The following is a 24,840-nucleotide window of genomic DNA, read 5'->3' as shown; positions in this document are numbered from 1 at the left end:
AGTACATCCCATGGCAATGGTTACTTTAGAATGGGGAGGGGTCAATGGCCTGAAACAGGTGGTGGTCTCCTCAAATATCCCAGTGGACTGTCTGCTTGGAAATGACCTGGAGTCCTCAGCATGGGCTGAGGTAGACCTAAAAACCCATGCAGCAATGCTGGGTATCCCTGAACTGGTGTGTGTGAAAACAAGAGCACAGTGCAAGGCACAGGGTGAACAAGTAGAGCTGGAGTCTGGAAGAATGGCCCAGCCTACCAAGAGAACAGGAAAGTCAGTTGGGAAACCAACTGCAACACAGCAAAAGAAAGGGAACCTCTCTTCTCAGGAAGAAGTTCTGCCATCTGAGGGAACTGAGCCTTTGGAGCTTGAACCTTACCAGGTTGAGCTCTTGGGCCCAGGGGGACCCTCAAGGGAGGAGCTGTGTAAGGGACAAGAAACCTGTCCCTCTCTTGAAGGCCTTAGGCAGCAAGCTGCTGAAGAGTCCAAAGGCAAGAAAAATGGAACACATAGGGTCTATTGGGAAGATGGACTCCTGTACACTGAGGCCAGAGACCCCAAACCTGGTGCCACTAGGAGAGTGGTAGTGCCTCAGCTGTTCAGGAAGTTCATCCTAACATTGGCCCATGACATTCCCCTTGCTGGACATTTGGGACAAACCAAGACGTGGGAGAGGTTAGTCAACCACTTCTACTGGCCCAATATGTCCAACATGGTTAAGGAGTTTTGCCTCTCCTGCCCCACCTGTCAAGCCAGTGGTAAGACAGGTGGGCATCCAAAGGCCCCCCCTCATTCCACTTCCAGTGGTGGGGGTTCCCTTTGAAAGAGTGGGTGTGGACATAGTTGGTCCACTAGAACCTCCCACAGCCTCAGGAAATATGTATATCCTGGTAGTAGTGGATCATGCTACCAGGTATCCTGAAGCTATTCCCCTTAGGTCGACTACTGCCCCTGCAGTAGCCAAGGCCCTCATTGGTATCTTTACCAGAGTGGGTTTCCCTAAGGAGGTGGTGTCTGACAGAGGTACCAACTTCATGTCAGCATACCTAAAGCACATGTGGAATGAGTGTGGAGTGACTTATAAATTCACTACACCATACCATCCACAAACTAATGGCTTGGTTGAGAGATTCAACAAGACATTAAAAGGCATGATCATGGGGCTCCCAGAAAAACTCAAAAGGAGATGGGATGTCCTCTTGCCATGTCTGCTTTTCGCTTACAGAGAGGTGCCACAGAAGGGAGTAGGATTCTCACCCTTTGAACTTCTGTTTGGTCATCCTGTAAGGGGACCACTTGCCCTTGTTAAAGAAGGCTGGGAGAGACCTCTCCATGAGCCTAAACAGGACATAGTGGACTATGTACTTGGCCTTCGCTCTAGAATGGCAGAGTACATGGAAAAGGCAACCAAAAACCTTGAGGCCAGCCAACAGCTCCAGAAGTTTTGGTATGACCAAAAGGCTGCACTGGTTGAGTTCCAACCAGGGCAGAAAGTCTGGGTTCTGGAGCCTGTGGCTCCCAGGGCACTCCAGGACAAATGGAGTGGCCCTTACCCAGTGCTAGAAAGGAAGAGTCAGGTCACCTACCTGGTGGACCTGGGCACAAGCAGGAGCCCCAAGAGGGTGATCCATGTGAACCGCCTTAAGCTCTTCCATGACAGGGCTGATGTGAATCTGTTGATGGTAACAGATGAGGATCAGGAGGCAGAGAGTGAACCTCTCCCTGATCTTCTGTCATCAGACCCAAAAGATGGCACAGTAGATGGAGTGATCTACTCAGACACCCTCTCTGGCCAACAGCAAGCTGATTGTAGGAGAGTCCTACAACAGTTTCCTGAACTCTTCTCCTTAACCCCTGGTCAGACACACCTGTGTACCCATGATGTGGACACAGGAGACAGCATGCCTGTCAAAAACAAAATCTTTAGACAGTCTGACCATGTTAAGGAAAGCATCAAGGTGGAAGTCCACAAGATGCTGGAATTGGGAGTAATTGAGCGCTCTGACAGCCCCTGGGCTAGCCCAGTGGTCTTAGTCCCCAAACCTCACACCAAAGATGGAAAGAAAGAGATGAGGTTTTGTGTGGACTACAGAGGGCTCAATTCTGTCACCAAGACAGATGCTCATCCAATTCCAAGAGCTGATGAGCTCATAGATAAATTAGGTGCTGCCAAATTCTTAAGTACCTTTGACTTGACAGCAGGGTACTGGCAAATAAAAATGGCACCTGGAGCAAAAGAGAAAACAGCATTCTCCACACCTGATGGGCATTATCAGTTTACTGTTATGCCCTTTGGTTTAAAGAATGCCCCTGCCACCTTCCAAAGGTTGGTGAATCAAGTCCTTGCTGGCTTGGAGTCCTTTAGCACAGCTTATCTTGATGATATTGCTGTCTTTAGCTCCACCTGGCAGGATCACCTGGTCCACCTGAAGAAGGTTTAGAAGGCTCTGCAATCTGCAGGCCTCTCTATCAAGGCATCCAAATGCCAGATAGGGCAGGGAACTGTGGTTTACTTGGGCCACCTTGTAGGTGGAGGCCAAGTTCAGCCACTCCAACCCAAGATCCAGACTATTCTGGACTGGGTAGCTCCAAAAACCCAGACTCAAGTCAGGGCATTCCTTGGCTTGACTGGGTATTACCGGAGGTTTGTGAAGGGATATGGATCCATAGTGACAGCCCTCACTGAACTCACCTCCAAGAAAATGCCCAAGAAAGTGAACTGGACTGTGGAATGCCAACAGGCCTTTGACACCCTGAAACAAGCAATGTGCTCAGCACCAGTTCTAAAAGCTCCAGATTATTCTAAGCAGTTCATTGTGCAGACTGATGCCTCTGAACATGGGATAGGGGCAGTTTTGTCCCAAACAAATGATGATGGCCTTGACCAGCCTGTTGCTTTCATTAGCAGGAGGTTACTCCCCAGGGAGCAGCATTGGAGTGCCATTGAGAGGGAGGCCTTTGCTGTGGTTTGGTCCCTGAAGAAGCTGAGACCATACCTCTTTGGGACTCACTTCCTAGTTCAAACTGACCACAGACCTCTCAAATGGCTGATGCAAATGAAAGGTGAAAATCCTAAACTGTTGAGGTGGTCCATCTCCCTACAGGGAATGGACTTTATAGTGGAACACAGACCTGGGACTGCCCATGCCAATGCAGATGGCCTTTCCAGGTTCTTCCACTTAGAAAATGAAGACTCTCTTGGGAAAGGTTAGTCTCATCCTCTTTCGTTTGGGGGGGGGTCAACTTCCTACAGGTATGTTGTCATCACAATGTAACTGTACATTTTTGACCCGTTATGTGTAATACATTTGTTAAGAATACAAGCAGACTCCTGAGTGTTTTAAGTGCAATAAGTGATTTATTTAAAGTGCTACATATAGGTCCATGATAGTAAAACGGTGATGGGTGGGGGTGGAGTGATGTCCATGGCAGAGTCCAGTTCTCGGTCGCACAGGTGCATTGTCCATATGCCTGTGGAAGGATGGAGCAGGGGCAGTTCAAGGTTGGACAGGGTGACGATGTGGGACAGTGGAATGTCATCCGGGGGGATCTTAGGCTGGCGGGGGTCTTGGCATCCTACTCTGTCTTCCTTTGTGATCTCAGGCTCCTCTTGCGGGGTGGTTGATCTTCAGCAGGAGGTGGGGTTCTGGTGGCCCGTCGTTGTGTGGGGGCCTCCTGTCCATTATCGCCGGCGGAGGTGGTAGGCTGTTCCTGGTCCGGGCTGGTGACAGGGGCCCTTTGGGGTGCCACATGGTCCCGCAATGTGGTGACTATTAGGTTCAGGGCCTGGACGATGTTCCTGAGCTCCTCTCTGTACCCCATGTACCGTTCCTCCTGCTGTGCCTGGATCTCCTGGAACCTGGCCATTACCGTCACCATCGTCTCCTGGGAGCGGTGGTATGCTCCCATGATGGTGGTGAGGGCCTCTTGGAGAGTCGGTTCCCTGGGCCTGTCCTCCCCCCCCTGTCGCACTGCAGCCCTCCCAGTTGCCCTGTTTCCCCGGGCCTCTGTCCCCTGGACGGTGTGCCCACTACCACTGCCCCCAGGTCCCTGTTGTTGTTGGGGTGTTGGGTCAGCCTGGGTGCCCTGTAGTGGCGGACACACCGCTGATTGACCTGTCCTGGAGACAGAGGCATGGGCCCGCTGGGTGGGAGCGGTGCTGATATTCCCAGAGGGGGTTAGGTCTGCTGTGGCCTGTGTCTGTGTGTGGGGAACCGGCTGTCCAGAGGTCCCCGATGGTCCGGGCTGGTCATCAGGTTCCAGGTCGACAGAGCTGCTGTCCTTACTGCGGGCCTGTTCTGGGGGTGGGATGGACATATCTGGACCCTCCTGGCCGGTGTGTTGGCGTTCGGGCCCTGCAGGGGTGAAAGAGTATGGTTATTGCTTCTGTGTGTTCCATGGTGTGCGATTTGTGGGTGCCCTTGTCCCTCAGTGCTGGCATCCCCTTGTGGCAGGAGTTGTGAGGGTGGTTTGTGGGGGGGATGGGTATGTGCAGTGGTCATGCATAGGTGATGGGTGTCCATGGTTTGTGTTGGCATTCAGGGTTTGGTTTTGGGTTGGGTGGGTTGTGCTGGTGAGACATTGGCAGGGAGGCTGTGTGCTGGGGGGTTGGGGGTGAGGGTGGGGGTGTGGGTTGGCATGCTGGTGGTTGGGGGGGGGAGTAGTTGAGACTAGACTTACCAGAGTCCATTCCTCCGCCTACTCCAGCGAGGCCCGCAGGATGCAGGATGTTAAGGAACTCTTGCTCCCATGCTGTGAATTCGGGAGGGGTGGGTGGTGGTCCGCCGCCAGTCCTCTGCACACCGATGTTGTGTCTGGAGACCATCGACCGTACCTTCCCCCGTAGGTCGTTCCAGCGCTTTCTGATGTCTTCCCGGTTTCTGGGATGCTGTCCCACAGCGTTGACCCTGTCGACAATGCTCTGCCATAGCTCCGCCTTCCTGGCTATTGTGGTGTGTTGCACCTGTGTGCCGAAGAGCTGGGGCTCTACCCTTATGATTTCCTCCACCATGACCCGGAGTTCTTGGTCCGAAAACCTGGGGTGTCTTTGGGGTGCCATGGGGTGGTGTGGATGAGGTGTGGGGTGGTGTTTGCGGTGATGTGAGTGGTGGTGTGTGGTGATGTGTGCGTAGATGTGGTGTGGTTGATGATGTTGGGTTCCTGTGTGTGTTGGGGTTTTCGATTGCTGTGCTCGCTCGCTCGCTCTCTCTCGCCTTCTCTCCGATTTCCAACTAGTGGGGGTTTGTGGGTGATGTGGGTGTGTGTTTTATAGTTGCTTGGATGTGTGGGGGTGGTGTTTGTATGTGTATCAGGTGTGTGTATTTCAAATTGTCCAATGTGGCTGGGTTTTGGAGCCTAGGTGTGTATTTTGACCGCGGCAGTGTGTACCGCCAATGGAATACCGCGGTTGAATGACCACTGCGTGGATTCGTGGGCCGTAATGGCATGGGCGTGTTTGTGTTGGCGTGGCGGTGGAGGTTTGGTCATCTCCAGTTTATCGCTGCCCGCTGATGAGGCGGCCTTCCGTGGATGTCGGGTTTTTGGCGGCTTGGCAGTTGTTGGTCAGAATGTCCGTGGCGGGTTACCGCAGCCGTGGCAGTAGAATGGCGGTCTTCTGACCGGCGGTAAGAGCCTTTTACCGCCGAGGTCAGAATGACCCCCTATATCTTATCACTTGAAAGATGCAAGGCTTCAAATAAGTATTTTTGCATAACTTATGTCATTATTTCATGCTACTTTTACATATTTTATAGTATTTCAACCACATATTCATTTCGTGTTTTTGCTGATTTTACAAATTTATTTTAAACATTAACGTTTTTATATTTCCCTTCCAGGACCATGGGTTTTATTTAACTTATAGTATTGGTTAGAGATGCAATTAGCCTTGCAACTGACAGATAAGGTAAAAAAATAAAACTTTTATGGTGGTAGGGATCCAACTCCTCTTTACAAATTATCTCATTGCCAATAGAGCAACACACATATTTTCATTTGTACACACTTTATTGAACAAATATCTAAAAAAAAATCTTGTTCCCCTTCAAAGTGATATATTACACATTTTTCAATTCACCAAAAATTTACTTATATTTCACACAGGGTGTTGTTTTGTACAGTCCATAGTTTGAGTGTCAATAATCCAAGTTGACAGTTCAGTTTGGAAAAACTAGATCCATCAAGTACAATACAACCACAATCTCCATCAAATGTAATCAATATGTGCACACTCCAACATTAAGGCGCTGATTACAAGTTTGGTGGCCCCATGACTGTCATGTTGGTGGTAGCGGTCCAACCGCCAACAGTCTGGTGGAGCAGACCGCCGTATTATGGGTTTGGTGTTTGAGGAAACAGAAAACTGCCAGTGGTCCTCTGCCACCGCCAGACAGCCCAGACTGCCACAGTCTTCTGGAAGCATAAACAGGCCTGTGGAGACATGTTTGTGCCACACCTATTACGAGGTTCCACACCGCCAGTGTGACCACCACGGTCCAACCACCACATAACAGAAGGCAGAAACGAGCAGGTTAAAGGGAGACACTCACCTGCACAGAAATACACGTCCTGAGCAGCCATGGAGTCATTCCTAAATGTCATGCCGCTGCTCCTGCTCGCCAAATGACAACAGATACAATTCCGATGTGGACAACGCCAACCGTAAGTAGACACACCCATCTGAATCATCAACATGTATAACAAAATTGTACGACTAAAAAACACATTATGGGGTGGAATGCCAAGGCCAGCAGCTACACTCATCATTCCAAACACACATACTCACATGCTGCAACACACACCCACACATTCACACAGGCACATTTTAGCCAACACACACACACTGCACGGCAATACCACACATATATGCACGGCTACACAACACAGGCTCAGGGACACTGAAGACCACTCAACAAACACACACACAGCAACAACAACACAACTAATGCACTTATACAAATTCCTTCCACAAACGCAAGGGAATGGCCACACATACGCTATACATGTACATCCATCTTACATGGCACACACAACACCGCCATCAAACAACACTGCAATCGACACACACATCATACACACTCATAGGACAATACACCAACAATGCCATGCCCAATTCACACAGAGACAAATAGACAAAAGACACAAAGCGCAGCACTACAACAACACCTGCACAGCTGCGATCAGAGCAGAAGGACCATACTTGAAAGGAGGCTGCACTTGGCTCGGCCTCGTCTCCTTCACTTGCCGGTCCTGATACTGCTAAAAGAAGGTTAAGAAAGGTCATAACATGTACATACTGACACATCAATCAAAACTCTGAGAGACAAAACATACCATCATGTCAAGCGGCCCACTGCATGAAGTGACAGCAAAGTGGCACCATCATGTGACAATACAAAACCATGCATGCCATCTGGAATCACAAAGGTAACACATGAGCAAACCATGGTCTCAGATAACTACAATAGCATGAAGTCTAGATAGCACACTAACCATAACACAACTAGGTGAACACTCCTCATCAAACTTGTGCCACATGAAGCAACCAGATGGAACCAGCAGCCAACAATTGGATACCATTGTAAGCAACCCTACAAATTACACTGCTACAAGCCTATGCACACATCTAACTAGCACCAATATGATGTCTCAATAATAAGTATACCCGGATTAGGTTACATAGAAACATCCATGTCACTATGGCCACCCCACAACAATGTACATCTCCACAAGTCACACCTTTCCAAAATGAGTCAGGGAGGTAGTAACAAGGTCACCCAGGTGTGCACCACATGGGGTTTTTGAATGGAAAAACAAAGACGTTAGGTCCCAAATCTCATGAAGAGATGTCTCCAGAATACACACATGAATGGCCCTGTTAGGCCCTGGATATCCCCTACCAAAGTCTCACACCCATCTCCATGTACAGTTCTGGGTAGGAAGGAGGGGCACAGACATTGCAATCACTATCAAGAGGATACCAAATTATTGTACAATGAGAAGCAACATTACTCCCCACATTTCAAACATGACAAGCATCACATCTGTCTGTGGATGAATCCCTGACCCCAAACACATGTCATGCAAACATCACTGCAAGTCAATCCATGATGCATCCATACAGTCAGTGAACAATTCCCAAACAACACACAGGTGTTGTGCATCTACAACCATCATACCATATGAAGGTACCAATCATCATCAAGTTGATCAACACCCTGCCCCTACCTGTCATGTCCATCATAGCAACCGCAGTTATACATGACTAATGACATATTATGAGGCATGAATGTTACTGTCTCACTACATATGATGGTGACACAGTCCTGTCTGGGGCATCACAGTAACTGGACAACCATTGCAGATGCATCATAATGACAAAAGGACCCCATGACCATATATGTAAGAGTTTTTTGCACCAACCCATATGCATGGCTTGCACATGCCATACATCTACTGCATATATATGTATCCTAGTGGGAATGGAGCACATGCAGACACTTTGGCACAAGGTGGTTACTACACTGATGACACATCACCAATGATAATACACATTCCAACCTTTCCAAGGGAAAGTAGTATGCTACAGCTGACAAGATTTTACCATGAAAGTCACATCACATGTATGATGGACACCCATGTATCACAGACTGCTGTGAGGCACCAGCACCCAATATACAGTGGAGAAAACTTGCACCTGGTTTGCAGATGTCAACCTACACATGTCCCCAGATATATGACAGAGGACAGTGAACCACATCCTACTTACCTTTGGACTGTAACATTTGTCAGGATTGATCTGCAGGTGGAAATAACAACCACCAGAGCAATTAAAACAGAATATCTCAACACTAAACACATTCCTATCTGCTCCACGCTGGGCAATTCAACTGAGGGTTCACCATAGTTTAGTCCTAGGTCCCAACTCCAAAAGGATGAGCACACCAATTGGAAACACATGGCCCATCTACACTAATTTGATCCCAGAAGATATGTGACACGTGCTATTTTGTCAGGGGGAGCAGTTGGTTCCTCCCTCAATCACCTGTTAAAGGTACAAACATGATTTCTCCATGTACTCACCCCCTTCTGGCTGCTGTGCTGGCCTCAAAGTCCCATCCAAGCCAGATAGGCCACTGCCAAAATGCAGGCCATTAGGGAGGTCATGGTCCGATGGACACCTCGTCCTTGTTGGGAGGAAATCCCCAACTGGGCCACTGCGGTCTTCCGGGCCCATTGTCTCAGGTCCTCATACATCTTCCGACAGTAGGCGCTCCACCAGCTGTAGACCCCCAGTGTCCGCACCTTCATGGCAGTGGTTGTCCAAATCCCTTTCTTCTGATGGTTGTTGACCTGCATGGATGCAAATGACAAGACAGAATATTATGTCCACAATTCCCATACAAAATGGCTGAGTCACATACATGTCAGTGCACCTAGCTAATGATATCCTGTCCTGACCATCCTGTCCACCTGTGGCACATAGCATGCATTGGATTCAGGGACATGACTGCAAACAATCCCCATTAGGGTGCACTACACACTCCCCAGCTTAAACCCAGTGACTTTGGTGGGACATGAACTAATCACATGACATTGACCAGGAACACGATGGAACACATCTCACAAAGTGGCAGGTGACAGGTAAAGTACACTGCAAACAATGCACAAAAACATCCACTACTTCTAAATGTCACCCGCTGCATACAGTCCTGACATGTCACAGAAAGCCTACATACAGACCCATTGTGCTTCGACCACATTGAAGGGAGTGACATGTTGAGCACACAAAGAGGCAAGCCTGTCCATATGTGGACATGTGCTGACATAAATGTAGGAACCTACTACTTCTGGTGGTGGCGGTCTGTGTGTCACATCAACATTAACGTACACAAATCCACACATGTGTTCACAAAACCTATAGTACTGAAAGAGAAACCTGGTCATGCATCGTACGCATTCTGCTTCCTAACCGCACATTGCCTGCAGATGTGCAATGTTCAAAATAAAAGGTACATGCACTGGACACATCAGAGCTGGATGAAAGAGACAACAGGGCAGTGGGATCAATGGATCTGTCAAGGCTATGTGACGCACATTGTCAGGGATGATATGAGCACATCAGATTATTACCCTGCCCCAAATGCAATTCCCATAGTTATCAGTGAACATTGCCTCAAGAAGTTGCATATTGGCAGTGAGGCATGATTTGGTACCATCACATGCTGTCCAGGGATACAGGGAATGGGTGCAGCGTCATACTTGTAGTGGAAAAGGAAATCAATACCAGCCCAGATGTACAATTATGGAGTGAGTGATAATACACAGACCCCCTTCTCTGTAGGCTGAGGAGACATACATACACAATATACCATGCCCAAAAATCCACATGCATCACAGTACATCATGTAGCCTACATCCAATTGCCATTGGCTGCCTTTGTGCAGAGCTAAGGGACATAGGGCCTGATTACGACCCTGGCGGTAAAAACCGCCAGGGCCGTGGTCCGCGGGAGCACCGCCAACAGGCTGGCGGTGCTCCTTTGGGCATTCTGACCGCGGCGGTACAGCCGCGGCCAGAAACGGAAAGTCGGCGGTGTACCGCCGGCTTTCCGCTGCCCAGGGGAATCCGACCCCCATACCGCCACCCTGTTCCTGACGGTTTCGGCCGCCAGGAACAGGATGGCGGTATGGGGTGTCGTGGGGCCCCTGGGGGCCAATGGCATGGGCACTGCAGGGGCCCCCGTAAGAGGGCCCCACTTAGAATTTCAGTGTCTGCTTAGCAGACACTGAAATTCGCGACGGGTGCTACTGCACTCGTCTCACCCCTTCCACTCCGCTGGCTCCATTCGGAGCCGGCTTCCTCGTGGAAGGGTGTTTCCCGCTGGGCTGGCGGGCGGCCTTTTGGCGGTCGCCCGCCAGCCCAGTGGGAAACCCAGAATGACCGCCGCGGTCTTTTGACCGCGGTACGGTCTTCTGGCGGTTCCCGCTTGGCGGGCGGCTCCCGCCGCCCACCAAGCTTGGAATCACCCCCATAGTGAGTCATTACCTGGCTTCACAACAAGAGTCCAATAAGGCCAGTTGTGACCAGAGAACACTTTGCAAACACAAAAAGAGCTCAAATGGTGGGCAACAAACACATACAGCATGCATTCAACGCTCCTGCTGTCATGCAACCACATGACTACACATTACAAACATCTTGTGGCAATGACTATGCTGGGGATGGCTGTCATAACACCTCTCCTAGCCATGTGCATCAAACACAAGTTGGTTCTGGGACCACTCAAAGCACACTGTCACTTGATAGAGATACATGTCCATTGACTCAACCAATAATGCACACTGACAGTACCTACAGAGCTTTGCAGACACAATCATACAAACTGATCTGAAGCCCAGGATGACTAAAGCTAATATAAGTGGAGGTACAGAGAAAAGTGTGCACATGGTGCACTTACCTGCTCCTCTTGTGCACCACAGAGTTGGTTATACAGGGGTAGGACCTCCTCCACAATCTTCTCCAGCTCTTCGGGTGAGAAGGCAGGGGCCTTATCATCACCTGTAGGATGTGGCATGATTGCTCCCAGAGGTGAGACACAGCAGCTCAAGTCATGGAGGTCTTGCTGGCAGCAGTGTCAGGAGTCAAGTGAGAGAATCAGTAGAAAATGGCAGTCATGCCCGCCACGTATGTGACGGTTACTGCCGGCAGGCACTGCCACTGGCCCAAGCCCGCCACAGGCAGCAATGTTATCCTATGGCAGTGTACGTCACGGTAGCATCCGCCTACCGCCATTACGACTTTTGCTGGTGCTTACAGGATGTTCTTAATGTTCACTGAAGTAGGTAAGGCAGCTGCCATTTTAGAGGCATACAATTCGATTACACAATATATTTTGATGCGTCACAAGTATAAAAATTATGTCCTGGCGAATATTGAGTGCTGGCCTTGTCATATCATGTACGTCAATCGTTTCCATTATCATGTAGGTATGTGGTCCTGCATATGTGACAACATAATTAGGCGTACAGCCACCACTCTCTCCCCCACGTGTAATCCAGTATTTGGGGCACTGAATCACAAGAAGTTTATGGGGTAATTTGAACATGAGGTTGCTGTCCAGACAGAGGTTTTGTACACATTTGTAGATAAGCAAGATGTTGATGTTTCACAAATGTGTTTGCCCTGGTGGGTGTTGTGTATCATGTTTACAGTGACTCACAATGACATGACACATTTAATATCTAACATGTATTATGAAAATTGCTACCGACACATTGAGCGACTGCCTTTTTTTTCTTTTTGGCCCAAAGGGAGGAGAAGGATCAGACACACTCCTGTGTACTGACCACTAGCAGACTTGTAGACCATGGAGAACAGACATGTCATACAGATCTACTGCCGGGATAGGCAGACAATCATGGATCTCTGTTGTCAGTTGGAGCCAGATCTGATGCCAGCCATACATCATCCAACTAGCATACAACCCATAGTATAAGTCATGTTAGTGTTGCACTTCCTGGTCACAGGGTCCTTCCAAAATGCAGTTGCTCTATCTGCTAGGATGTCCCAGCCTATGTTCAGTCTGGTGTTGAAGGATGTTCTCTCATCAATGTTGAAACACCTGGACAGCTACATTGGTTTCCCTCAACTTGTGGATTTTGCCCATGTGAAAGAAGAGTTCTTTGGTTTGGCACACATCCCACATGTTATGGGAGCCATTGATGGTACCCATGTCATCCTGGTTCTACCCCGTGGCAATGAACAGGTCTATCGGAACAGGAAGAACTTCCATTCCATCAATGTCCAAGTAGTGTGTTTGGCAGACCTCTGTATTTCTCAAGTCTGTGCCCGGTACCCGGGTTCAGTCCGTGATGCCTTTATCATGCAGCACAGCGCAAATCCCCATCTGATGACACAACTGTACCCAGGGAGTGCCTGGCTGGTTGGAAAGTAACATATGTCATGTGTGTTTGTATGCTATGTCTGCTGCTAGTGAGACGTTGCTCTGGACTGATGGTTGCACACATGTCACATTTCCTCACAGGGTATTTTGCTTAACCAAACCATCCCTGGTTGTTGTCACCAGTGAGGAACCTAACTGCACCAAGGGAAGTCCATTTTAACGAGGCACATGAAAGAACACGCCATGTCGTGGAGTGTTTTGTTTTGCTCCTGAAGGCAAGATTACACAGCACAGACAAATCAGGTGGAGCCCTCCTCTATTCACCCACACAAGTTTGTAAGATCATGATGCTTACTGCATGCTCCACATACATCCTTGCCCTGCGGAGAAACATCTCTTTCATCCCTGATGAGGGGGAGCTGGCAGTGCCACAGGGTGAGCCTCCTGAGATGCCAAGTGAGGATGACAGTGATTAGGATGAAGGTGGACACATGCGGGCAGATCTCACCAATCAGTACTTCACTTGAGTGTAAGTATGTGATGTTCTGTGGTTACTGTGACTGCATGGGGTACTGTAGGGGTCAGTATTTGTGCAGAGGGGTATCTCTGTGACTATGAGAGAGGGCATCTCATGCTATGCATCATACAGGCCAGGTCTCTTGAAGCTTGCCTTTGATTGGGTCAGTCACTGTGAGAGAAACAACAGAAGTTTAAAAATGACTTTTGTGTCTTATGTATGCCTTTACCTGCCTAAACTCCTTGTATGTCACTTTTTCCTTCCAGGTCTTTATACCATGCCATCCTCATATGGGTATTTCAGAGTTGTGTTATTGCAGGTGGATGTAGCTGGTCTGACATGTGAAGGGAACATTGAAGTGATCCAGGTACTGTTTGTGGCAAGTTGGGTTGTGTGAGTTCAATGCCCAGGCTGCCTGGATAGCGGGAGGGCAGTTATCTGATCTGCAAAATAGACCTGTTTGCCCTGGTATGTTGGTCCAATGGTTTCATGTGTGTGATCATGTGGCCTTGTAACATGTCATCCTGTGCAGTCCATCCACTCTCCCTTCACATTGTGGTGATAATGTTCCTGTATGCCCTGTATGTAGATGTTGATGTGTTTCCGCATTGCAGGCCATAGTGCCTGTGCCACAACACTGACATAGGTGTGTAACATGCCACTAGATGCCTAACCATTGTAATAGGATGGGCCCCTGACTAGGGGCTGCTGTAATGTCCTCTGTCTGTGTCATGGGGTACGTTAAGTTGCATAGACCTGGTTTTGGTATGTGCTAAGGGTCAAGCTGGTGACAACATTCACCAATCTGTTTGCCTATACTACGGGACAGGGTTTGACATAGCGCTTTCTTCTGTGGTAAGTGGGGTGGTACTTGGAGATATCTTACCAGAAGCAACAATGTTTACTCATTCTTGGCAATGACAGTCCAGATATATTTGCAGCCTATGAGCTGTACAGTGTACATAAAAAATTGGTTTGAGTGACCACTCCTGTTGCTGTGTTGCTAGTAATCATCAGCCTGACACTGCCTGTGACATGCCCCTCCTTACATTGCCACCTTAAGAGTACCTCATTTGCATCACATGAATTTCACATTGTACATCCCACAGTGATGAAAAATCACTATTAGGCATTATTTGTGTTCTAGTTGTGTTTATTCACATGTGCTCTGAACATAAAGGTGGAAATTGATTTAAAAAAGACAGAGTGAAGGGATAAAGTTGTGGTGGATGTAATCATTGTAGTAGCTGCCACAACATTTGAAGTCAAAAGTCCAGTGTCATACTATCCTGGAAAATGGATAGTGTTTGATGAACAGTCAACAGAGTGATTATGTCGCACACAAAGGGGCTCCATCAGGAAGAGGTCACTTCTAGGCAGTGTTGAGGTCTTGACATCTGCACCTCCTGGATTTTTGGGTGAAGTCCTCGCTGACGGGGGTTCTTCAGCTACAGAGGCATGGGTGTCTGAGGCAGGTCCTTCCCCTGGCAGGGCCTCCCTTCCACTGGCTGCCACAGAGTTTGAAGGGGCAGATGTTACTAGGCCAATGTAAGGGGTCTGGTGTTGTTCTCGATCCCTCCTCAGGGAGGTGTTCATGTCCCTCAGCACCCCTGTTTGGGAGGCAAAGGTGACATTGTGGGCCTCCCACTGTTGCGATATTTCATGGTGGCAATCCATCTGCAGCTGCTTGATCTCCCTGAGTTCAGTGAGTACCTGGCCCGTCACGCATTGGGACTGTTGGTAGGCTCCCAAAACTTGAGTGATGGTGTCCTAGCCAGACCCATTTTCAGCAGCCTCATGCCACTGGCCCAAGCCAACTCTCCCACGCACCCTACCCCCACGTGCCTACGCCCTGGGCACAGTTGGACCCTACCACTGCGTCCAGGTCCATCAATGTCAGAGGTCTCTAGATGTAACTCAGATACCTGGACTGGGTGGGGGCACAAGTTTGTTGGTTCTATCCTTGGTACACAGGTTGTGGGATGACTGGTTGCCTGAGATGTTGATGCAACAGGGCTGGGAGGAGTTGATGTGGTCAGGGTGAGGCTGACAGGTGTCGTCTGACCAGGTTCCCCAGATGGGCCAGCACTGTCCTCAACGTCCACACATCCAGGAGTGGTATCCTCACTGAGGGCTCGATTTATGGGAAAGCGGTAGTCTCTTGATTGGTGTCTATGTACCTAGTGGAAGGTAGATCTGTTGAAGTGAGAGACAGAATGTTACAGGTTGTATAGTGACATCTCTCTTCAACAGTTGACAGTGACATTTGATTAAGGCAATGTTCATATTGGCTTTGCATTTTTACCTTATGTGAGAGGCACACTTGCTTTCAACTGTATAGACCTAACATTTGGGGAGCAGACCAGTTCCATTTAAAGTCACCTTGGTACAGGAGGTCTGAGTATCTTGGCACTTGGATGTCTGTTCATAGACTCCTACCTTTCCAGGCGTGCAGTCAAACCATTGGCTGGGCATGATGTGACTTAGGTTATCTCAAGACCTAGTAAACTGTTATGCGGGCAGACCTGGATCGTTGTTGTTGTATATGTGAGTTGTCATCATGTGGTCAGTGCATTGTGAATACATGTTCTGCCACAAGCATTCAGATGATGAATCTTGGTACCTTTAAGTTGTCCTACATTCATTGGGCACATAGGTTGGGCTGTCCTTCCTGTCCACATTATTTTCATCTTGGATTATCTGCAGAGTGTACTATAATCTGTATTTTGGTCCCTCCCAGGTAAGGAACCTGCATTTGTGAATTAACAGACAGCGGAACAATGTCATTGTGGACTGTGTCCTGGTTATTGGAGATAGAGGGACTGTTCCTCCTGGGATTTATAGTCATGTTGCACCAAGTACTACACACAGCATAAATAAGTCAACCTCTCAGGTGACTAGACTTTCATAGTAAGTTGTGGTACAATGTTCTTAGGACAGATGCGCAGTGAGCAGGTGTTTTGCATTGTGTAGACAGTGCCTGCTGACCTTGGCAGTGCTGCCTTTGCCTGTCCTACCCACACACTATACAGTTGATAGCCCCATAGGTGAGTACATGGCAAAGGCTGAGTAGAGGGAGAATGGTCCTAGTGGCAGAGAACACAGTATTGGCTGGGTGGAGTAACATTAGCAGTGCCTTCTGACCTTGGCATTGCTGTCTTTGCCTGTCCTACCCACACATTATTTAGTTGATATTGCCAGTGGTGAGTACATGGCAAAGGCTGGGTAGAGGGAGAATGGTCCTAGTAGCAGAGAACACAGTGTTGGCTGAGTGGAGTGATATTACCAGTGCCTGCTTACCCATCATTGCTGTCATTGCCTGTCCTACCCACACACTGTACAGTTTAAATCCCCTCAGGTGCATACACTCCAATGTGGAGTTGACAAAGGAGGTAATTTGGATTGGGCTACACTGTTCTGGTATTAGTGATAGTAGAACTATGCCTGCTGGGAGTTATAGTGCTGTCAATGCCTGTATCACACCCACTAAACAGAAATGTTGTTCTCCAGGTGGGTGTGACTGGCATGTTGGAGCCCAGATGGGTTTATGGACAGGTGGACACTGGACTGTTGAGTGGTATGACATTGTAGGTAGGGAAAGGAGATCAAAGAGCATGCATGCCGATACATTTAGGTGGACAAAGTTTGTTGCTGTGACTTATCCGACTCAATTCCCCCAGGTATTCCTGTCAAGCCCTCCGGATGCAGAATGGCCAAGATCTTCTCATCCCATGATGTGAACCGGGGGGGTGGGGAGGAGGTGGGAGACTACCACCAGTCTTGTGGAACGCCAGCTGGTGCCTGGATGCCATGAAACATACCTTATGCCCAATGATGTCATCCCTTGTTCACGGGTAGCCACCTATAGAATTCACTCTGTCAACTATCCTTTGCCACATTTCCATTTTCCTAGCAATAGTGGTCTGCTGGACTTGGACTCCAAATAGGTGTGACTCTACTCTAATGATGTCATCCACCATGACTCTGAACTCGTCATCTGTGAAATAGCAATGCTTTTGTGGTGACGTGGTAAAGAAGGTATGATAAAAAAAAAATTTGTATGTGCTGCGTGATGTGGGGTGACGGGGAGTAAATGGTGTGATAGGGTGTAAATTTGTTTGTTGGGGGTGTTGTTAACATGTGTGATATGTGCTTTGTGAGAGATAGTGGGGTGCCTAATCTGTGGCTTGGTTTGCTCCGATGTTGCTCTGGCTTCTGTGTTTGGTGTTGTAGATGCAAAGGATTGTGTGTGTGGAGGGGTGTGTTTTATAATGTGGTTGGTAGGTGTTTCGAGTGTATGTATGTATGTCAGCTGTGTTGTTTTCAAATCTATCCAATATGGTGTGGTGTATTACTGTAGGGACCGCCGACCACCACAGTTCGCACCTCCATTGGAAGACCGCCATGGCAAGACCGCCATGGCTATTTTCGACATGTAATAGGTTCGGTGGTTTGTTGATGGGCTGGCGGTGCCAGTGATAGGACCACCTCTTTCCCACCCTCCAGGGCCCTGGCGGTGTCGGGATTTTGGCTGTCATTTGGCGTGCCTGGCTGTGTAACTCATAATACGGCAATCTGTATGACCGCCAACATGGCTGTCTTTTGGCGGCCGTCACCACAGAGGTCTGGCAGTCAGACCGCCAAACTCATACTGAGGCCCTATATCACTAAAACCTTCCATTTGCAGTGCACATTATACCTTAACTAAACTGTCCTTTAGATTATACTATGCAGGGAACAAATTCAGAAGTATGATCTCCCTATAATATCACAATTCTTTTGCTATAACACATTCCCACTGGGTTATTAATATGACCTTCTTTTCATGATGCGTGATATTGGCTAACCAAATTTGTCAAGTTTTTTCTCTCTTCCGGTCACCAACCACTCTTTCTGATTTATATGAACACCAAAATACCTGAAAATAGATTTTTACCCGAAACACTGAAAGACTCACTAACGTAACTACCTTTCACAGACTTCGGTCCACAGACCAACAATCAATTCCTCCACTTTCCTATTGTCTTTAAATGCTCAAATTCAATTTTGTCATTTCCTTTTTAAATTTGCGGTTGTATTGTACTTGATGATTTTTTTTTATTTTTTAAAGTACTCAAACTATGGACTATACGTAGCAACCTCGTATGGGAAATTTAAGTCGCCTTTTGGTGAAATGAACCTTTTTTTAATGTGTAAGAAATACAACTTTGAAGAAGAACAACGTTTTTTAAATATTTTTTCAATAAAATGAATGTAAATGAAAATATTTGTGTTGCTCAATTAGCAATGAACTCATATGTAAAGAGAGGCTGGCTCCTTACTATAATGGAAATTATGGATTCCACATAAGTAGTGTGATAAAACAAACAGACCCAAAGGCCACACTCCATTTTGTGTAGGTCAGACTCCATTTTTTGCCTGATTAGTGGTCTGTCTACCTTTGATCTAGAAACTGTCTGGGGGAATATATTGGACACTAGAGGGGTGATATTCATGGTTCCACTCCAATCTAAACCATTTTGGGAAGGTGTTTGACACTAAAGGGGCTTCATTTACTAATCCCACTCCAAGTTAAACCATTTTGTGAAAGTGTTGGACACAAAAAGGGCAACATTTACTATTCACACTCTAATCTAAATCATTTTGGGGAAGATGTTGGACACTAAAGGAGCGACAATTAATATTCAACTACAAGGTAGGGCCTCATTATGAGGCTGGCGGTCCGACTGCCACATTACGAGGTTGGTGGGCAAACCCACCAACCTACCACCATCCCCACCAGGATCATAGATCCTGTCCGGCTGATGGCAGTCCTGGTTGTGATCAGCCAGGGCGGAGCTGAACTCAGCACTGGCCTACTGATTAAAACCTTGTTCTCCGCCAGCCTTTTCATGGCGGTTTGACTGCCATGAAAAGGCTAGCAGAGAACACATGCAGGGGGCCACAGGGGGGCCTCTGCACTATCTATGCCCATTCAATTATGAATTATACCTCTGAACATCATATAATTTTTAACATGTAAATAAAAGCACTAAGAATAACCTGTGTGTTGTTTGTGTGTCTGAAGCTGGACTAATTTGTATATGTTGCATTGTTTGGAGCAAATACACTGACTATTTGCCCATGTGTGGATTGGAGTCAGAGATAAACATTTGCTGAACATAATATGCATGTTGAGTAGCAAGCAGTTACCGAAGCTCTCTAGCACTAAATGCAATGGGTATCATGCAGTCATTCTTAAAGCTGATGTAACTCACACTACAGGTAGCTGGTCTAAGCATGGATTGTAGCAACCAAACAACATTGCTGTGACAAGCAAATGATGCAAGCCTGAGTATGTAAGAGGCAGGTATCAGTGTGTGAGTAAACAAACTTTGTACCAGGGTGAATGCAATTAAAACATCACACCAATGCATGTACCGTGACTTACCTACACAGAGAAACTGTATGTGAGTACCTGTGCTGGGCTGTGTATCCATTCACACCCAGATTTGCATGTCCACTGCTCAGCGATGTTTTTAGATAGCTTATGTGATTGCATGGCCAACCTGAAAGATACATGTCCATAGGCAAATCACCTGGTCACACATGTTGCCAAACACTGCTAGCAAAGAGAAAGGGCTTTGCCTTACATTACCTGAGCAGACATGGTAACTCCTACACAGTAAATCATGATGCAAACTTGTATGTAGCAAACAATACAATTTCATAAAACTTTAAATATCTGTAACTAACACTACCTAACCTACAAAACCTAACTATCCTAACCTAACTTACACTAAATTATACTGAATAATAACTACAACTAACTTAACTTACGCTACCTTACTCTATGCATTTAACACCACATGATAAACTACAGACTCCCCCTCCCCTTAAAACACATCTGCGGACAAAGACAACAAAAACAACATCTATACACAAACTAACGACATATTCAGGACTAAATAAATATATATTTTTTGTATATTTAAAAAATTATTTTGTATTTTATAATTTTTATAAATACATAACTTACACATCAACCCCTACCCACTAAAAATCCTAATAAAATAAAACCTCTAAAAATGTACCAACCCCTACTAAAAAATACAAAGTACTAAACCTATCCTATACTAACTAACCTAAAGTAAGTTATATAAGAACACCTACAATAAAAAGCAACTATGTATGAGGGGAACAAAGGGTCCCTGTTGCTGTTGCTCATTTAGCCTCCAAGGTTTTTTGGACTGCCAGCTTGATCTCCCTTAGCTGGATCAGCATGTTGTCCATTTTGTGCTCCAGTCCAGCCACACAACATTTTAGGTCAGAAATCTCCTGACTCATGTCCACTTCAAATCCTGCAGTGAGTCCTGGGGTTGGAGCTTGGGAGACCTGTCCATGTGTGTGGCTGCCTGTGGAGGTGGATGGCCCTGCGCCTGCAGATCCACCCTTGTCTGCTCCCCAAGCCTTGCTAGTCATTGGCCTGACCAGGGTTGGTGCCCCCTGCAGGAATGCTCCCCAGATCCTGGATGATTTCCCCTATAAGTTTTTGGCCATTCAGCAATAGGCCTTGAGGAACCTTCAGATGTGCCATCTTCCCGGATCTGGTGCTGCCTCTTCTTCTCCAGGGTCATGTTCTCTTTTTAATCATAAAGAAAACATGCCATGCAAAGGGTAACTTGGAAAATGAACATCAACCATTATAAGTGAGTCCTATGATCAAACACTACATGTTGCACTTTCCATATCCCAAATATATCTCAAAGTGATCATACATCTGCCTAGTATCTATCATCTCCAATACTATCGTCAAAGCACCAATGCTAAGCAAATGTTGCATAATATTAATGTACCGTCTTGGATCATCTAGGCATGACCATGTCAGCAATGAATATGCTTAGGAGCAATGCAGTTTTGTGACCATGGTATGGTACACATTTCATGTTGTAATGTTCATCAGTGTCCTTTCTGCATCCTGCAATGCCATTGATTCCATTGCCCTTAGCCAAAGTAAGATGAGCTAGACTCGAAAATTACATGCATTGTGTCACAACATTGGGTGCATGACATGGCAGTTCGGGCTGGACTGGGGAGCAGGGTCAAGATTGTTTTGCATATGGCTGGGTCCAAACTGGAGTGGCATGGTAAGCAAAAGAAATGATGGATTAAACCCAGATCTGTGACTGGGGGTGAATGTTTGATTTGTTCCACATTCTGTCCATCATCTGTTCTGTTTGATATGACAAGGACACATATCTGGACACATTGCTACATAGAATTTACGAGTGCCAGGTATAATATGTAGGACTGGAGGGTGAATAGCTAATTCACATCACCCAGAGATGTATGAAACAACTTCTATATGAACTCCTGTAAGTACATGGTGGGCTGTGCCCCAACTTGTAACATACCTCCAATGTAACGGCATGTGTCCCACTATGCAGTCTATTGCCTGTACATACATATCACCTTGATGCACACCATCACTCAGCACAACCATTTGATGGGTCTGTGCATGCATGCCCTACAGCTCATCTGCACAGGGATGTTGGGATGTCAATGACTAATGCTGTCCAAAGTATTATCCTGCTTGAGGTACATTTTGGAGACTCTCCTAGCCAGCACTAGCCGAAGATGGTTTGGGTATTGGCTTGTCAAATGAATATGCTATGCAGACAATCCTCTGATCTAACACACATTTCCATATCTGTGAAGATGATCGGAGATAGTAATGTTGAGGTATCCAACATAGAGTTTGGGGCATCACATAACATGAGTGGGCATTTCAACTGCACCTCAAAGTGTGAAATGCTGACATTTATCCTGCTCCACTTAGAAGCTTAATTCACAAGTCCCTCAGTCCCAGAAGAACATCACTTTTTGTGAGGGTCATGTGGCACTCACAGCAGGAGCAAATTTGGAAAACTACACAATGCCAAACTGTTTGGCTTGTTGTGACCCTGTAATGAAGGCACACAGGGGTTGATTGCAAGTTTAGCAGCCCTAGGACAGCCATGTTGGTGGTCTGACCACAAACAGGCTGGCAGAGCGGATCACCATATTATAAGTTTGGCAGTGGTGCACCCAGAAAACCTCCAGCGGTCCACCGGCACCGCCAGCCAGGACAGACCACCACAGTCTGTCACACCCACAAACAGGCTGGTGGAGACTATGGGGGTGATTCTAACCCTGGCGGTCGGTGTTAAAGCGGCGGCCAACCCGCCAACAGGCTGGCGGTAAAAAATATGGAATTCTGACCCTGGCGGGAACCGCCAACACAGACAGCCACTTTAACACTCCGCCCGCCACGGCAGTACAAACAAACAGCGCGGCGGTCACCGCCAACAGCCAGGCGGCAGACAATGTACCGCCCACACTATCACAATTAACCAATCCGCCACCATTTCCGGGGCGGGAGCACCGCCGATAAAAACACGGCGGAAACAGACTACGAACGGGAAAACGCTCACCACTACGCACTCCAGGAGGAAGGAGGACAGCATGGAACCCGAATTAAACATCCTACCTGCTCTCGTCTACCTTCTCATCTACCACGAGTACGAAGTCCGGCGCAGACGACAACGGTGAGTACTGCACCTACGACACCTGGGAGGGGGGAGGACGAAAGGTTACGGGCACACACATATGCGACCCCCCAACTATGTACACACCAATTCAGAGCAACAAGTCACAGTGACACCACCCAAACACCCCAGAAAAATGCTAGGACATAATCAAATTTGGAATAAATATTTATGTACCAAAAAGGTCCTGAAAAATATCGTACAACCATGAAAGATATTCAAAAGAAAACAAATGACATACACATCAGTGTATAACTGAAGTAACAAGTCCTGCACATCCTACGAATTCATCATGTCCGTGGGCCAAAGTTTTGAGAAACAAGGGCAAAGCCCACACAGGAGACCTGAGTCCTTTGGAGAGAACACTGCAGGGGCATCAGATGTAAAAACTACAGGCACCTCAGGGGGAAGGGAAGGGGGGGGCACCACAGCCACATGAGTCCACGACGCCAGATCCACGAGGAGCCACCATGCCCACTGTACCATCCTGGGGAGTGCAAAGCCACAGTCTCTCAATGTCTCTACAGTGGGTGGGCTGCCCACTGGACCATCCTGGGGAGTGCAAAGCCACAGTCTCTCAATGTCTCTACAGTGGGTGGGCTGCCCACTGGACCATCCTGGGGAGTGCAAAGCTACAGTCTCTCAATGTCTCTACAGTGGGTGGGCTGCCCACTGGACCATCCTGGGGAGTGCAAAGCCACAGTCTCTCAATATCTCTACAGTGGGTGGGCTGCCCACTGTACCATCCTGGGGAGTGCAAAGCCACAGTCCATCAGGTGGATGACAGTCTCCACTGGTCAAGGAGGAGGCATGGTGGGCACAGTGAACCATAAACAGTGATTGAGACGGCGGTGCCCAGCGGAGCGGTGCTTGAGAGGAAGGGCCCAGCGGAGCGGTGCTTGAGAGGAAGGGCCCAGCGGAGCGGTGCTTGAGAGGAAGGGCCCAGCGGAGCAGTGCTTGTGATGAAGGGCCCAGCGGAGCGGTGCTTGAGATGAAGGGCCCAGCGGAGCGGTGCTTGAGACGGCGGTGCCCAGCGGAGCGGTGCATGAGAAGAAGGGCCCAGCGGAGCGGTGCTTGAGAGGAAGGGCCCAGCGGAGCGGTGCTTGAGAGGAAGGGCCCAGCGGAGCGGTGCTTGAGATGAAGGCCCCAGCAGAGCGGTGCTTGAGATGAAGGGCCCAGCGGAGCGGTGCTTGAGACGGCGGTGCCCAGCGGAGCGGTGCATGAAAAGAAGGGCCCAGCGGAGCGGTGCTTGAGAGGAAGGTCCCAGCGGAGCGGTGCTTGAGAGGAAGGGCCCAGCGGAGCGGTGCTTGAGAGGAAGGCCCCAGCGGAGCGGTGCTTGAGACGGCGGTGCCCAGCGGAGCGGTGCTTGAGATGAAGGGCCCAGCGGAGCGGTGCTTGAGAGGAAGGGCCCAGCGGAGCGGTGCTTGAGATGAAGGGCCCAGCGGAGCGGTGCTTGAGATGAAGGGCCCAGCGGAGCGGTGCTTGAGACGGCGGTGCCCAGCGGAGCGGTGCATGAGAAGAAGGGCCCAGCGGAGCGGTGCTTGAGATGAAGGACCCAGCGGAGCGGTGCTTGAGAGGAAGGGCCCAGCGGAGCAGTGCTTGAGAAGAAGGGCCCTGTTCAGCGGTGCTCTTCTTCACCGCGGGCCCTGTTCAGCGGTGCTCTTGTTCACCGCGGGCCCTGTTCAGCGGTGCTCTTCTCCACGGCGGGCCCTGTTCAGCGGTGCTCTTCTTCACCGCGGGCCCTGTTCAGCAGTGCTCTTCTCCACGGCGGGCCCTGTTCAGCGGTGCTCTTCTCCACGGCGGGCCCTGTTCAGCGGTGCTCTTCTCCACGGCGGGCCCTGTTCAGCGGTGCTCTT

Source organism: Pleurodeles waltl, chromosome 1_1 (assembly GCF_031143425.1).
Source record: "Pleurodeles waltl isolate 20211129_DDA chromosome 1_1, aPleWal1.hap1.20221129, whole genome shotgun sequence".
Taxonomy (NCBI): Eukaryota; Metazoa; Chordata; class Amphibia; order Caudata; family Salamandridae; genus Pleurodeles; species Pleurodeles waltl.
The sequence above is the reverse complement of the archived record's forward strand: the minus strand, read 5'-3'. Positions refer to the sequence as shown.